Raw genomic sequence first — 17,038 nt, 5'->3', positions numbered from 1 at the left:
TGAATGTGCATCATGCACAGGCACTGAAGAGCTCATTGGTAGACAGGAACAACTCCACTGTTTTTCAGTGTTAAAATCTACGTGTGTGTGTGTGTGTGTGTGTGTGTGGCGGGATCACTGGATAACTCAGGTTGGAAGGGGGCACTGGAAGTCACCCCTGTGCGAGGGTGCTGAGCGCACCCTTAGGCCTGGAGGAGGTCAGGCCTGGGGAAGGGGCTGGGGGCAGCGCAGAGGCACCCTGCGGCGGGCAGCCCATCCCCCAGGCTATGGGGAGAAGCATCGGCAGCTATCCAGCCCAGGGGGCTGCTTTCAGCTGAGGCTTTTGCCTTTGGCCCCTGTCTGAGCTACAGCCCAGGCCCCGCTGCATTGCCCCTGTGTCTGTGACTGGGAACAGGCTGTGGCTCTGTGCCCCTGCCCACGAGCTGACATCCCAGCTCAGCTCACCCCGTCTACATCCCCAGGGATGTGCCCAGTGCTTGTGGCTGCCCCGACTGTCCCCCTGCCTGCCTTGCTCCTGGCTAGGGGCGATGTCCCTGGCTGCTAGGTCCTTCCTTGTGTCCCAGCAAGCTCCTTCCACCCTCAGCCCCTCAAAGCTGGGCCAGCTATGAGATCAGATGAGGTTGTTCAGAGCTTCAGCTTCTGAGGTCTTGAAAACCTCCAAGGATGGAGACCTGTCGTGGCTTAACACCAGCCAGCAACCAAGTACCACACAGCCACTTGCTCACTCCCCCTCACCCAGGGGGATGGGGAGGAGAAACGGAAAGGAATGTAAAAATCAAGGGTTGAAATAAGAACAATTTAATAGGTAAATCAAAAGCCATGCATACAAGCAAAGCAAAGCAAGGAATTCATTCACCGCTTTCCATGGGCAGGCAAGTGCTCAGCCATCTCCAGGAGAGCAGGGCTCCATCACGCGTAATGGTTACTCAGGGAGACAAACGGCCTAATGCCAAATGTCCCCCCCTTCCTTCTTCTTCCCCCAGTTTATATACTCAGCATGATGTCATATAGTATGGAATACCTCTTTGGCCAGTTCGGGTCAGCTGTCCTGGCTGTGTCCCATCCCAATTTCCCGTGCCCCTCCAGCCCTCTCACTGGCAGGGCCCAAGAAACTGGAAAGTCCTTGATTTACTATAAACATCACCCAGCAACAACTGAAACATCAGTGTGCTATCAACACTGTTCTCACACCAAATCCAAAACATGGCACTGCACCAGCTGCTAAGAAAATTAACTCTGTCCCAGCTGAAACCAGGACAAGACTGTACAACTTCTCTGGGCAATCTGTATCACTGTTTGAATGTCTTCACATAGAAAAAGTTTCTGTACACCTCTTGTTTCAATGTATGTCTGTTGTGAGAGGGTGATTCCATCTTCATGCTAAATGCGTGGTAGGTATGGGAGGGCTGAAGCAGTCTCCAGGCTGAACAAGCCCCATCCCTCAGCACGTCCTCACAGGGCAGATGCTCCAGCCATCTCATTGTCCCATTGCTGAACTTGCTCCAGTTTGTTAATGTATTTCTTGATTTGGGGATCCCAACTGGATGCAGTATCTAGATAGGGTCTAATGCGTGGAGAATAATCACTTTCCTTGCTCTACTGCCATGCTCCTGCTCACACAGTCCAAGCTCTTGGCCTTCTCTGCTGTCAGAGTGCACCAATATCTCATGTGCAGCTTGCTTCCAATACCCCCAGGGTCTTCTCCACAGAGCTGCTTCTAGCCAAGCAGTCTCTAGCTGGCAGCACTGCAACCAGTTCTTCCTTCTTAGGTGCATGTCCAGGTCCCTCCAAACGGCAGCCCTGTGCACAAGCATGCCTGCTGATGTCCCACCAGTCCCTGCAATTTGAATCATCTGCAGACTTGCCGAGAGTGCACTCCGTTGCCTTCTTCAGGTTGCTAATAAAGATGTTAAATAGTGTTTGTCTTAGGTTAGACACTTGTAGTACCCTGCTTCTTACAAGCATCCAGATAGAGAAAGAACCATTATCCATTTTCCTCTGAGCCCTATCATCCAAACAATTTTTGACCCACATCATCCTATCTTGAATACAAGTACACTGCAGAAGATGGTGGCAAAAGCCTTGCTAATGTCCGGCTTAATGATATGTACTGCTGTCCCCTCGTCCGCAGATCTGGTAATTTCATTGTAGAAGGCAATCAGGTTCCCCAGGCATGTTTTACCTTGGTAAATTCATGCTGTTCCTCCATGTGTCCAGAAACATGTTCCAAGAGAACTCACTCTGTGAACACCACAAAGGCCCTCTCAGTCCTCAAGACTTGTAGTTACTGCAGCTTAATGAGTTAAAGACTGCTGCTTGCTGTTAAAACCCATCTCAGGAAAAAAATAAAATAAGGCCTCACTTACTTCGCACAGCTCCTAGGCATGCAATAATCATTATTTAACCAAGAAAAAATAGCAGACCACAGAATCATAGTCCTGGTCTTTTTCTCCATGACACTTCAACATCTTAGCTACAAATGTGAAAGTAGAAATTACTCAATCATTTTGAGATCTACCTTGCTTCTGTTCAGAATGTCAAAATTCATTGTTGAATGTTAAAGCAGAGGTCTTGTAAAACTTGTAGTTTCTGCACAGGCACATAGAAATAAATATCTGAAGATCTAAGGAAGGATTTTAGTGATGAAAGATCATGCAAAGATCTTGTGAAATCTTCCAGCATTTCACATAGTAGGAGGCTAGAAATAGTGATTTGAAAATCTGGAAAGAAAAAAACCAAAAAACCAAACCCCCAAAAAACCCCAACTCCCACAGTCTCATTATCTTTTGCTGTTTACTGGGAAAAGCAAAACTTTATCAAACCATTTACTCCATATTACTGGTAGAAAACTACCACCCCCCACAATAAGGAGTCTCTGTTGCTGTTTAACAGAAGAACCTCTAAGCATTTATTGCCTAATCCAACTCTCACTGACGTCCCTGAGGAAATTCCTATTAGTGAGCAGGATCATTCATATTTCTTTTTTTAATAGATTAGTGAGTGTTTACATGAAGACCCTGTAGGCACCAATTAATCTGTATTCATATAGCAAACGCAGAGCTTAAAAGTCCCTGACACTCCTGTTGATAATTCAGAAATTTTCCTTGGCAAGCAACAGGACTAAGAGCATCCATTTTTTTTTCAGATTTTAAACTTTGAGTGTTTATTTGTTTAAATGTTGTTTTTGACTCATATGATGCTAAATACAAACTAAATGTAAACCAAATACAATGTAGTTTTAAGGTTGTACATAGAAATCCCAGAGCTTCTGGTCCTGCTGACAGCTTTGCTGAGAACCTTCAGAAAGGAATTTAGCAGGATTGTTCAACTTCACAGTTACAGTTACAGATCATGTGGGCAGAAAGCAAACAGCCAAGAATTATATGAGTGATGTGCTGCTGTCACTTCTCAGGAAATGCTGAGCAGCAACAGAGCCAGATAAAGAAGAAAATCACAAAATAAAAGTGGCCAAAACTTAATTGCTGCACCTACATACCGTCTGAAGAGAAGCCTCTGGACTTTTCTTTCCTAGCTCCTTGCCCATCCATACAGTTGGCAAACCTATAGACTGCCTACTCTACATAGAGGAATACATCAACATGTTAAGAGCTGTGTGTTTTGTATACTTCAGAGAAAGTGTCTGGTTTTTTTATAAAGCTCAATTTGCGAGATCATTGTCTGCACGGTACATGGTTTTGGTCTTGAAACCAGCCTAGGGGTTGTCTTTAGGACAGTGCAGAACACAGTGCACCTCTCTGCAACCCCGATGTTAAGGGAAAGTAGACAGCTGGAGATCATTCATATTATTTTACTCAAGGACCTTAAGAGAAGAGGCAGGAGTCTTCCTTTCACACAGCACCTAAACCAGATGGAAAATGGCTTACATATATATACATACATATATAAAAATAATAATAATAATAAAAAATTATGTTGAGGAGATTTCTTCCCACGAGGTGAGAATTTAAATTATTGTTGAGAAAGCTGCCAAGGGGAGACAAAGCTTTACCCCATCAGTTTTTTCTGTTTGTGCCTTTTATCTGTGCTTAGTAAATCTAATCCTACTGACTGACCCTTATGTACGTGTTACTGAACTGAGAACCTTCTGGTCTATAGTGTGTCTGTACCATGTTCCTTTATGTTTAATATAGATTTTCAAAGGAAATGCAAATGTTACAACAACAGAGACTATTATTGTTAACTCCCGCTAACCTTAGCCTGCCTTGGCAAGCCCACCTTGCGGGAGGCAGAGTGCCAGTGCAGAATGCGGTGGCTCATCAGCTGAGCCTTAATGATCCAGGTAAGTGGTGACTGAAAAATGAGATTAGGATAGAGAAAACCTCATCAGATGAGAGTAGAAACCAGCTACAAGTAGTAATATTACGGTGGAAGGACTGCCACATGAGAGGACAGTATGAGAGCATGGCTTGTTTAGCATAGTAAAGAGAAAGCTGAGAGGAGTTTTGATTTGTTTCCTAAAAATACACAGGCAGAATGAGCGAAGTGAGAAAAGGAGTATAAATATCATCAAGGGAGAAGAGCTGCACATTCTAACCAATTCCAGTACGGGATAAACATATACACTGTTCAAGAATAAATTCAGGGTAATATTTATTAAAATTTTAATGGCAAAGCCTTAAAACCGCAGAATGGACTAAAACAATCCTCAGTCTTAATAAGACAGAGCTTGTGGATGGTCTGATTGACAGAAACAAAGGACTATATAATCCAAAATGTTCCTTTAGTCCCTCTAGGTATCACCTATAGAGCTTTGATAGAGGGGGGAAAGTCAGACACGCAAAATGACTAAATAAACTTGTCATTGTAGGTCCTGGTGAAACGTGAATGAAACGTAAATGAAACCTTTTCACCTGTTTACTCTAAATTTCCACCAGAACCATTTCTCAGGAAACAAAAACTCTGTTTCTGGGTTTACCTGGAAGACCTTAAATCATCAAAGAAGCAAAGAATAAGATTTAAAAGTCCATTTAGGTGTTGTGGTATTTCCATCATTAGTATGCTGGAGTTGGGTCACTGTTAATGAAGCAGGAGCCATGGGGTTCCTGGGCAGCAATTCTGAGTCCGTCAGGGAAGACATTTTTAAACAAAAGGAAAAACTGTAGGCTGCCTCAGGAATCCAGAAGGTCAAAGCAGGCTGGAAGATCTGTTGTGAGTCACCTGGTCACTTCCAAGTGCCCCAGAAATGTCTGATATCTTTGTGGTTATATTGGATCTGGCTGGGATGGAGATAACTTTCCCCATAGCAGCCCTGAAAATGCTGTGCTTTGGATTTGTAGCTAGAACAATGTTCCTAGCACACCAATGTTACGCCTTTAATGAGCCACAAATGCAAATTGTGCTAGACCACCTGCAGGTAGTCCATATTTATCATTGATATCTGCTATCTACATTTTTTTTGCATCGGGTCATGCATTAAGAATGTCAGATGCAGCAGGCAGCCCAGAGCTGGTGGTGCCTCTTTTACCAGGACTGTAATGACTCGCCCGCTCAGCCTGGGTGTTTGGGCTCCAGCTCAATTTCCCTGGTTTATGCAGGTGTCTTACATCTGAATGTCCTGCACCCTTAGCAGGGGGTCTCCAAGATGAATAACTGAATATTCATTAGGCCAGAGTGTGTGTAACCATAAGGTAATGTTTAGAAGGTCACTGTGTCAAGGGACAAGCCTATTTTTGAGCCAGTGCTACAGGCTGTGATTGTCTGCAATGAGTAGAAGCTCCCACAACTGTTCCTTTTCTTAGACCCTTAGAAGAAGGCAGTGTCTCACACACATCAGCACAGCTTTTATAACCACCCTGTGCATGTTCTTAGCCTAGAGAAAATGTGAAGCAATTGGAATTAAAGAGGGTTTACATTTTCCATTAGCGCATAACTGGGAAGAAAATACCTTATATCTACAGCAGAGTAGAAGCACAGGAGGAGAAGCATAGCATCAGAAGAGTGTATATCATGGGTCAGAAGATACAGTGCCATTTGTTCAAGTGTTTACACTATAAGTCACTTGTATTACCACAGTAATTTAGCCTGGTTAACAGAAAAGTGCAGGGAAAATTCCTTGCAGCTGCTAGAACTTTGGTCGAAAACATAGAACTACTTTAGATTCCAGATGTTATGAATTGTGTATGTCTCTGTAGAAATAAAATGATCCCTTAAAAACTTAAAGTAACTATTGTTATATTTTATCCATATTAAAATTTATGTAATCTAAAATACTTAATCATTGGTATAAAAGGTGGTAGGTAGTTGTGATTTCAAGCCACAGTCTTTGGTTGAAGCTGTCAGGCACTCTCATGGGGATTTTTGTCTGGCACAAATCTTTTCAACCTGTACGTGATAATTATTGGGATTTCTCACATGAGTGGGATAAAAACTGGGCTTAGTTCAAGCTTCAGAAGCCTCAGGCACTGTCTTTCATTTGCCAGCTTCTAGCTATTATGTATTAGAAATATATGAAGGGCTCTGGGAGTCAGGTGTACTTGGATTTATTTCACTCGAGTCTAATGCATCTTTACAGAGGGCATTAAAGTTGGAAGAGGTCAGGAAATACGGAGTGATAATGCATTTTGTACCAGACCACTGATACTGACAGGCCTGTTTCCCATTGTGCTATTAATTATATGTTAAGGTAGGAAGGGCTCTTCTCAAATAGGCACTGCTTCAAGTATACACTAATGAAAGAAGAAAATATATCACAGCCTACATGATATACATGAAGCCTATTGCTTGACATGGCTCCCATGTGCAGTCAGGTCAATCCCTAGGAATTCATCATTTTTCTCCTTTTTTCTGAGAAGGAATTTCTTGTCCTGGTTGTTTATGTATGGGAGGAATGGACTTTCCACGCCAGGTTGCTGCAAGGTGCCGTTTTCACAGCCTTTAAGGAAAAGCTCTCCAGGCAAGGGGCTACAACAAAGGAGAGAGATCCTTACTATGCCCTTCCACTACAGCTTAAATTACAGGAACAGAGAAATGTCTGAACGGACATCAGTGTCACAGGTGCCAGTTGTCTGATTTATTCCCTCTCAGAGGAATGTGCTGGCGCCTGAGCGAATAGTAACACCTTGCCAGCTGGCCAGGAGGTGACATCAGCTGTCCTTTCAAGCCAGATGAATTGCACAGTGTGCATAGCTGCCTGCCAAAGGACAGACTTTCCAGGAGAAGGAGAGGGAAAGAGCACTTCATGTTTTTCTGACAGTAGTTTTTACTTAATACTTGTTTACAGCATTAACTTTATCGGACCCGCTTATCACCAAAGGCATCTTTCTGACACCGCAGTAAGTTACTTGGATTGCACTCCATAAAACACAGCAATTCACATATGAATTTACATGCTCTCTGATGTTGCTGAGCAGAGTATATTTTTCTCAGTGTGGTCATAACACTGTATGGGCAATATGATCTTACTTAATCTCCTTTTTCATAACCCTAGATCACTCAGCCAAAATAAATATCCCTACCTTTAGGCAACTAAATTAAATAGCTAGGTTTTAAAGCCTCTGTAAATGGTTGCGCACTCATAACTCTCATTGATAGTCATCCACTTGTGAACGTATGCAAAAAGGCCTCAGCTGGCTTTAGGGGACAGAGATCTGTTAAAACCATCACAGTTCACATGTCAGTACCAGCCAAGATGCTGGCAATGCTGGTGTACTGGTTCTTAATGTTTCTATAAAAGAATCCCAATTAGGGTTGGGACTTCACTCTACAATAGTTTGAGAATCCTATGCAATTGAATCATAAAATGAGTATGAGTATTCCTAATTTGTTTGCAGAGTGCAAAAGCGTGCTCCAGTGTGTAAGTAAAGGAATTGTAAGAGCGATATTTGGCTGAGGTTGAATCCAGCTGAATCACTAGAAAAGGATAAATATTGGGTGAAATTATTGCACAAGGTTTGTAAGACTGCCAAGTTGGAAATATAGCAATGGAATTCTGATATTGTAAGTAGTTACAATGTTTTAGAAGAGCCTGGGAAGTGTTAATATAATTGCATCTATTTATCCCTAGAATATGCACCTCTTTTTCAGAAATGAATTAGCAGTGGGTTTGGTGTTTGGTTTTTTTTTTTCATGTTTACAGTCTTTGTTATCTCCTCAGATTTTCAGTTCATTCTGTCCACAGAACCTATGTAGTTTGGTGTAGAGTCTTTTACAATGCTGATCACATTGCTTGAATATAAGAAACACCTCTCTGTGTTTTTGTAATGATATACATGTCCGCAAATATGAATGCTCATTGCTCATTCTCTTCACACCTCATGCCTTTTAATGCTCATATTTAATACATTTCAGGCGAGTGACTTAAAAGCCAGGTTAAAGGCAGTGAATGGTTGTTTCTGGTTCATCTGTGTTTATCTGGTACGTCCTAGGTAATGTACCTGGATTCCCCAGGGAGAGAGGAGTTTGTTTTCCATCCTTTCTAAAGCATGGCTTCATACAGCTGATACCCACAGAATCATAGAATGGTTTGGGTTGGAAGGGATCTGTAATGGCCATGTAGCCCAGCCCAACCCTCCCCTGCAATGAGCAGGGACATCTTCACCTAGATCAGGTATCTAGGAATAAAACTAGTGCGACGGCTGGACAGTATTTCAAGCTGTGTACTCTAAGTCTTCAGTAAGTCCTGTCCTAGGAAACTTGGATCTTCTCTTTTTATGGCAGAGTAGCAAAAGGACTTGCTGGATTTTGTCTCTGATGTCTATGTCTTAGGTAAAAGAGGAAATGAAGCTGTGGTTTACTGTTAGAGCCATGTCGCTGAAGAGGAAATAGTCCTGACATACACGTGGTGTGACTTAGAATGTCTAAATGAGGTCTTACTTCTGCAGTTATAGTGGTTTAAGTTTTTTGTCTAAGATTCATTTTTACTGTCTCTTTCCTGAGAATACCAGTTCTGCGCCTGAGCCAAGCCAATGGCCTGTCAGTGCATTCCCAGTTCAAAGTCATCTGTCTTAGTCTGAGTCACCACCAAAGGATTTTGTGCAGAAGCTATACGTTCGAATTCCCAAAGGAATTTGACCAATACTAGTGAGCACACTTTGCACTGATTATGTAGCTGTCAATTACATTGCTGTTCTGTGCGCTGAGATTACTTGGACTGTATTCTTTTATTACAACCAAAACAAAACAAAACAAATCCACTGAAGTGGATTGTTTTTTTCTCTACTGAACAAATGAATATTGAACATGCATAAGTAACCTTAAGCACTGAATCTTTTTGCTCAGTTTTGTCGGCAACATAGCCAGTAAATGTCCAAAGTTCAAAGCTGTCAACAAAGGTACAGCTATAATTCTGCTTTGTGAGGTGAGGATTGTCACACTGTATAAACCTGGCTTTATGAATTATGAGATGCAATACTCATTCTGTGTATATTATAGGACTGCATGACATTAACAGCCATGGTCTCCATGACAATACCAGCAGAAGATGTTGGATGAAAAAAATGGCTACGAAGAGCATGATTTAAATAAATATCACAATACTTCCAAGTCTTGTTTATTTAGCAGAAGTTCTGGATACCCTGGAAGTAACCAAACTATTATTTTCCTTCTTTATCTAAATAGACAGGCAGTATTCTCAGACAGAGATGACTTTTTGCTACCAGTATGTAAAAGCCAAGGCTAATTAAACACTCATGGGTGATGGGTCGCATCCAACCAAGTGAATTTAGTGAATCCTGGACTCACTTTATGAAAAATTTGCACTCCAAAACGTAATGTCTCTAGTCATCAGCAACCGGCTATATCCCACCATCAAAGTTTCTGGTTTTCCCTTTTGATTGCAAGGACAGCCTCAGGTGACCAGGACATACACATAGAGACGTACTGTAAAGGTAGGTGACAGGCACGTTGGCCATTCAGGCAGGCACAGGCCTGGCTGGGCAGCCCGTCTCTGGAAGCTGTGTGCTCGCATTTGCAGGGTGCTTGTCACACCACTAATAAATAAGGTGGATCTTGACTGGGCTCATATTTGTGTTACCAGATGGACATGGGAGTTTTAAGTATGCTGGGACTTTGTATGGAGTTCATTAGCACCATTGCTATACTAACAAGAAATAGCAATCATTTCACAGTGGGCTCATTTCTCAGAGAACTTCTTTGTCTTTAAATTTCAGTTCTTCCTTCTGGATCAAGTCTTCATTTTCGCTTTCAGGACCATAGGTTCTCTGAAAAACAAAATGTAATGTTATCAACGTTATTCTCACACCAAATCCAAACCACAGCACCGCACCAGTTACTAAGAAAAAATTTAACTCTACCCCAGCTGAAACCAGACCACCTCTGTAACAAAAAAACAATCTAACCCCAAATATATCCATGCCGAATGGTCAGTGAAGGCAGGACCATACAGTTCAAGATAAAGAAGTTTGAAAGGAGCCACTCAGATTATTTTAGGCTAACCACAGATGTTTACACTTTAATAAATAAAATGCCTAATTCTAGCCTTAGATTTATTTTTATCTGTATGTACTGGTCACTGGGAGCGTGTTCTGTTACTGCCACTCCCTCAGTCACCTCACCAGTTTGCCAAATGATGCAATTGTAATTTTGGGGCAATTTTAAATTATTATTATTAACTTAGTATCTGAGCTTTGTTTAGCCTTCAATATATGTGCACTCTCTCAGTTATCACATTATCCTTTTTGTGATAAAAAGTGTTATTATTCTGCTTGTTTCCAGCATGCCAGCCTGAGCAGAGATTACAGGATTTGCACTGTGTAACTCCTGCCTTGGAGCAGATGCTCCTTGTTCTGTTACTTCTCAGCCTCTTGCCCTCACCTTTCACAAGAGGTGTTACCAAAAGAAGACCTCAGACTGTAAGACTCTGATTTTAAGACTTTATCTTTCTATAAGCATATTACTAATCAGAAAAATTTCTATTCTGTTTTGCTCCCATCCCTCCTGGACATCCAAACACTGCTTGACTGCAAATAAAGATATCCCACACGAACTTCCTATTTAGGTGATCCTTAACGTTCTAGCTCTAGCCCCATGTATTCATATCATCCAGGATGCCTAGATTCAGCAGTGTCTTTGCTATGTATGTTGAGTACCTAAATATTACATTCATTCATAGACCCAGTATACAGAATAAGCAGGCTTTCTTCTGCGCCCCTTGTAGCTGGTGCTCCTAGGTGAGTTTATTCTGCTACAAGATGACAGTGGTGTGGCCTCTCATGGCATCCTTTGTCTAACAGTTCAGTAGTTTGAATATCAGTTTTGGTAAATACCGCACTGAAGCTTCTGATGGTGCTTTTTGTTTTTTTGTTTTTCTGTTTTTTGTTTTTTTGTTCTGATGGTGCTTTTGACGAAGCAACCCTTTTCAGTTTGTTATTTAGTTAAACAGCATGATTGAAAAATAGAGCATTTCATATTTTGACAATGTGTCCTTTAATATTTTTTCTCAGAGGGTCCATTTATTAGAAATCAGCTTTTTTAATGAAAGGAATCCTAATCATATTAAGAAAATAACAGCTGCAATTTATTCAGTAGGTGCTTCATTTACACCAAATATATAAAAAAATACACATGGAGATATTTTTTCTTTAAGAATAATGCATTTGAGGCACAACTAAAATTTCAAAGGAGCCCTAGGGCATTGTTAGCGAACCCTATTCCTGGATTTCATTAACCAAATAAAACCTTTTCAGAAAAAGTAATTGCAATCATTCTGTATTAATAACTGTATTAATAAAGATGAAGGCTCAACTTATCCTCAGATGATCATCCCCAGTAGGCACCCTTGCTGCAGTGTCTACAACATTTAGAAAAAATGCAGCGTGTGGTTGTATTTCGAAAACATTGGCAGCATGGCTCTTCCCTGTCTCTCAGCTGGTCGTGAGCTTTTCAAAGCATCCTCGAGGTCCCTCTGATCTCAAAACAAAGTTAAGGGTTTGGTTATTGCAATTAGCGCTGAAATATGTAGTGAAACCCAGTAAACCGAAAAGACAAGGAAGCATTTTCTCAAATGTCTGGTGAGCATACAACTTCCAGTGAACGGAGAACTCACTATTATTTTCAAGTCAAACTCCCTCTTTTTATGTTTTATCAACTGCGTGTTCTACAAAGCCAGAGTCAAATTGAAACCAGAATGCCAGGCAATTACAGAGAAAGATAAATATCCATTACAGACAGAAATACAATCGAGGTTTTTTTAAACAAAGGCATATAATATGTAAACCATTTTGATCAGCTTACTTTTTAATGAAGATCTGAGAGATGTCCTTTTTATTGCCAGAGCTGGGAAAAAAAAACTTTCACAAATTATTCTGACTTTTCTTTAGAAAAATGAATACCTCACACATTGCATCAAAATATTACCATTACCAGAAAATTTTTTTCTGTACTTCAGGTTTTTTTTGAGAAAACTAATATTTTCCTGAGGCTTCTTTTCACAGTTTGTTTTTAAAATACCATGAGACAGTTACAGCTCCATTTCTCAAATTTTTTATTATGGGCTTAAGGATGTTCTGTAGTGGCTGCTCCTTCAACTCCTCCGAGAATACAGCACATGCTACACAACATCCAGCAAAAATTAAGGCTATGCTGCCAGTGTCCAAACTACGTATTAACTCTCCCGTGCATCAGCTCAAGAATTTTGGTGTTCTTAAATCTTTAAGAAATAGTAAGTTTTCTTCAGTTTCTACCACATCAAACCTTTCTTGGGCTCAATTCACGTGGAAACATCAAGATGTGATACTAGCTCTCCAGCTGCCTTGCATGTATGTATGTTACTCCAGTCTCCCGCAGCCTCTCAGATGCAGACACACCACAGACCCCCTCACAGCTCTCCCCTGCGCAGGAGTAGGTAGGAACACAGGCTGCCTAAGGAAGCAAAGAGCCATCTACATTAAACCCCTGTCTCCAAGCAGACTTTAAACTGAGTCATCTACTTCAGCAACTGCATAAAATATGCTCGAGGACATAAATAATTTGCACAGCTCCCAAAATTAGATTCTTTACTAGCCTGTCTCCCCTACAGAGAAAAGAACCAATCCTGCTCAGCAGCTATCCCCAACCTGGGCTCAGAATCCAGCCTTTTTCCTTTTTTAAATGTTCATTGATAGACAGATAGGTACCTGTCACTTACCTACCATAACCACAAGCCAAAAAATGAGATTTTTTTCTAATTTTATTCTAAAGGAAGAATGGAAAAATGGAATCAAAATACAGGCATCTGCATTTGCAGCGAATATAATGAAGATTATATCCAAAATGCAAACCTCCTTGTCTGGATTCAAACATGTAAAAAGCAACCAATATTTATAAACCTGAATAAAAAAAATACTCTCTTAATCACATGCCAACACACACAGAGGTAAGCCACTGGGGACAGGGAAGGGTCTGAGCCCGCACCCTTATCCTAGTAGTTTGACATTTGCTCTCTCTCTTCTTACTCTCTTCTCCTTATCCCAAAATCTTTTCCTCAGTCCCCGATCCAGCACTTGTGATCAGTGGAATTCTTTTCACTACTTCTAGGGGCATCTGACTGAGTGCTTCATATTTTCCTGACCGCATCCCTCCTTCTCACTGCTGCAGTGCTTTTGGACTGTTGCAGTGCAGGTTTTACTATATAAGTTTCAATTCCAACAACTACTGATGTCAGCAATCTGAGTTTCAGCAGAAAATATGAATGCATCATGTGGTGCTTATATATAACTATTCCCTGAAGTGGCATTAAAATAAAAATCTCCCTGCTACCTACAAATTTGCAAACTTACATATATCTATTTTTCTACCACTAGCAGAATTAAATCAGCAGACAACCTCACACTTCTTTACTGCTAACATCTCAGACTTGTAAAGGAATATGAATTTGATGTGATGACATTATTATTTGCATCTAACTTTTCTGGGGACTCTTACCTTTTTTCTCCCAGATGTCATACTCTAATCAAAATTGACCCAGCAGAATACTGCAACAATCACTAACATCAAGCAGTTAAAATATTAGGGGAAGCAGACTCTGCTCTTAGGTTTCTCCACTGAAAGTAAAATGTATCAGAATTGTGAGTGCCTATTTATCAGCAAAGACTGCATTTCACAATGGAAATGCTACAGATAACAACATGATAAAAAAAACCACTATTGAAGATTTTTTTAAAAAATGAAAGCTTGATAAATGCACAATGATATTTTCAATGCTTTCCAAAAGTTAAGTACTATATTTTCAAATTGTCATAGGCCAAAATACTGTATAACCTAATGGCTTGACCCTGCAAATATTTCTGTTCCTTGTAGTTCCTTATAGCACTTTCATGAATACATTTATGCAGCTTTGGGTGCTGAAATTAAAAACTGATTGAAATAGGAATTTGATTAATATTTGAACTTACACATGTAGTCAGTATCTTCAAGGAAATCTCAAGTTCAGTGTCCAGTAGATATCCAAAGGCTTTGATGTCAACAAGGTTTTTCCTCTAAATAAAACATAAATAAAACAATTTCTGAATCATAAGATATGCTTACTTTCTTCCGTGTTTAAGAACTTCTATATGTAAGATTTTTGTCACCTTTTCCTCCCAGAAAAGAAGTTAGTTAATCTAGAAAAAAATTTTGTTATTTCTACAATACAAGTTGCTGTGATTTAATTATTCTACTAAATGAGACAAATGTGTTTGACACATGTGCTAGGCAAAGCTTTGGATAGTTCATTCATGCATAGAAAATGGACATATCCCTTGAGGACAAATGTATCATTCTGCCCCATTCCTGTTAAAAAAAAAAAGGAATAGATTTTGCTTTGGCCTAATTAACAGAAACAACAGCAGCAGTTACAGGAGTCAGGCATTTCAGCACCTGCTCAGCTGGGGGAAACTGGTGAGGAAGGGTACGCTGCTTCTCAAAATTTAAGGATTAGGCAAAGACAATAAAAAGAAAAAAGAACTTTATCCAGAATCAGAATGGACACTGAACTCATCAGGCTTTAGATAAAGCATGAGGAGAACAAATCCAGGAAGTACAAATGCATACAAATGCTTCAGTAGGTCTATAAGAGATGTGTGCAGGCATCTCATGCAGAAATGAACACCGCCTGAGATATTAAAAACCACTTGTTTTGGTATCATGTTACAATCTACTTTTCTTCTCCCAACTGTAATATACAAATTATTCACCTTAATAAAGATGAGTTAGAATGAAAACATCTGCATGTTCTTTTTGACTGGAAATGCTTCTGGAATAAATGAGCATCCCATGACATTATCAGCATATAGCATTAAAAACATCTTTGAAATTTGCATTTGCAAGCTTATGTTTGCATACAGGTTCGAATGGAAAAGTGTCATGCAAAGACAGACATTGTAACAGCCAAATACTTTTTAAAACTTATTTTAGGAGTAGGTACAACCTCAGAAAGGAAACTGTCTATTACAACTCAGGTATCTTCAGTAAATGTATTTTTTCTGATTTTTCCTGTAGCAGAACACCTCCCAGGTGAGGTATAACTCATTTTCATGCAAAAGTTTAATTCTGAGCTTATGAAAAATTTCAGAACAAGAAAATCTAAGAGGTCCTCAGAGTCTAAACTTAAGTAGCTACTAAACAGGGTACACATTTTAGGGTTTGGTATCTGAATCAATCTGATGCCTTTATAATCTGCTGTTTATGGTTGACAGCAGATTCCTATATTCATTTTCGCATCTAAGAAAAACAACTTTCTCTTAAAAGATGTTTTACAAGGTCTGTTTTCTTCCCATAAAATAAACACGCTCTTTCTTCTAAAGTCCGTATACTTTAATTACATGTGAGTACTAGCCAATATTTTACTGACTAACACTCATAGTGTTTAATTTGCAAATAAAAGCTCATTTCCGTATGTTTTTCAAAGTGCTAATACTGCTTATATATATTTTGCGAATAAATTATTTTTTGCTAAAGAAAATAGTGCAGAAAGTTAGGCTATGTGTGTTAGGACTTTGCATACAATATGCTTCTGGACGGTCAATTTGAGATTCATCTTTAAGTGACAGAAATCAGCTACTCCTTCCAATGTTTTTAACTTGCTTGAGACAACTTTAGTGCAAGAAAGTAAAAAAATATGTTATACTCTCCAAGCACCTTGGCTGGAAAATTAATTGCAGCTGTGTTTTATGGCTCAGAAAAAGTCATAGATATGTTTGCGATGATCAAACAGTGGAAGAATATATTAGGAGTGCCTCACCCACAGACAGGTTTGGGACCCCTCCATTGCAGTCTTAGAGGCAGTACAAGCAAATCCCATGTGTTCAGTTTCTGTGTAATCTTCCCATGAACCCAAATTCCATCAATATGAGATGCACTGCAATATCCAGCTGCCCTGCTGGACCTGGAATACCCCAGCAGTTCCACCTTTATTAAAGGACTGAAAACTTCAGGACTGTACTGTACATCTTCTGGGTGGCAGCTCACCTTGATATGTAGCTTTTAACTAATTCAAGCGTCTGAAGAAGGTATTTCAGAACTTCTCACAAAGACATCTAGCTGAAGGTAGGTAGCTACCTGCAGGAGTGAGCATGTTGTTAAACCATGCACTTTTCCGTGCCTCAGTGGTGGGAACCAAGGCTGCAAAGGTGGGTTCCTCCCAGCCGCTCAGATTTCAAAGTGCTCTCCAGAGCAGAGCAGGCACTTCCAAGAACCCTTTGGAGGAACTTCTCTTCTAATTTAGAGCCACAGAATTCTGCAGTGGTTCCCATGACCTGTAAAACAGTAGAAGAGTTAGAACACATCAGGTGAAGAAAACTGAGCTCCTTTCTTCCAGGATAAATTACATATTTTTATATGAAGAGACAGTTATTTTTTAAAAAAAGTAAATGATCCCAGGAAAGCACCAGCACCTTTATCAGACTGACTCTCTCAGGGAATGCTACCATCACTTCCTTAGTGTTTGGATCCTAATTTGGAGCTAATCTGCTCAGACTGGAGGAGTTCAGGTAATGGGTCCTAATCAGATGCTCACTTTGGGTCAAGATGCCATGGGCCACCCTGCCAGTGTGGCGTTTGCCAGGGAAGGAAACTCAGTGGGGACTGAAGTAAAAATGGAAAGAAA

At 40.3% G+C, this 17,038-nt stretch overlaps 1 long non-coding RNA gene across 2 annotated transcripts; it reads right to left on the bottom strand.

Moving 5' to 3' along the window:
- Positions 1-9,284: 9,284 nt before the first annotated feature.
- LOC119148846 lies at positions 9,285-14,617 on the bottom strand. 2 transcript variants are annotated; one of them, XR_005104506.1, is made up of 3 exons: positions 14,526-14,617; positions 14,349-14,432; positions 9,285-10,178 (listed from the first exon to the last, which is right to left on the bottom strand). It is a non-coding gene; the product is annotated as an uncharacterized LOC119148846 (long non-coding RNA). The 2 variants fall into 2 exon arrangements; XR_005104507.1 differs by lacking the exon at positions 9,285-10,178 and adding an exon at positions 11,437-11,881.
- Between the last annotated feature and the right edge of the window lie 2,421 nt (positions 14,618-17,038).

Source organism: Falco rusticolus, chromosome 5 (genome assembly GCF_015220075.1).
Source record: "Falco rusticolus isolate bFalRus1 chromosome 5, bFalRus1.pri, whole genome shotgun sequence".
Classification (NCBI taxonomy): Eukaryota; Metazoa; Chordata; class Aves; order Falconiformes; family Falconidae; genus Falco; species Falco rusticolus.
This window is presented reverse-complemented; position numbering and strand designations above follow the sequence as displayed.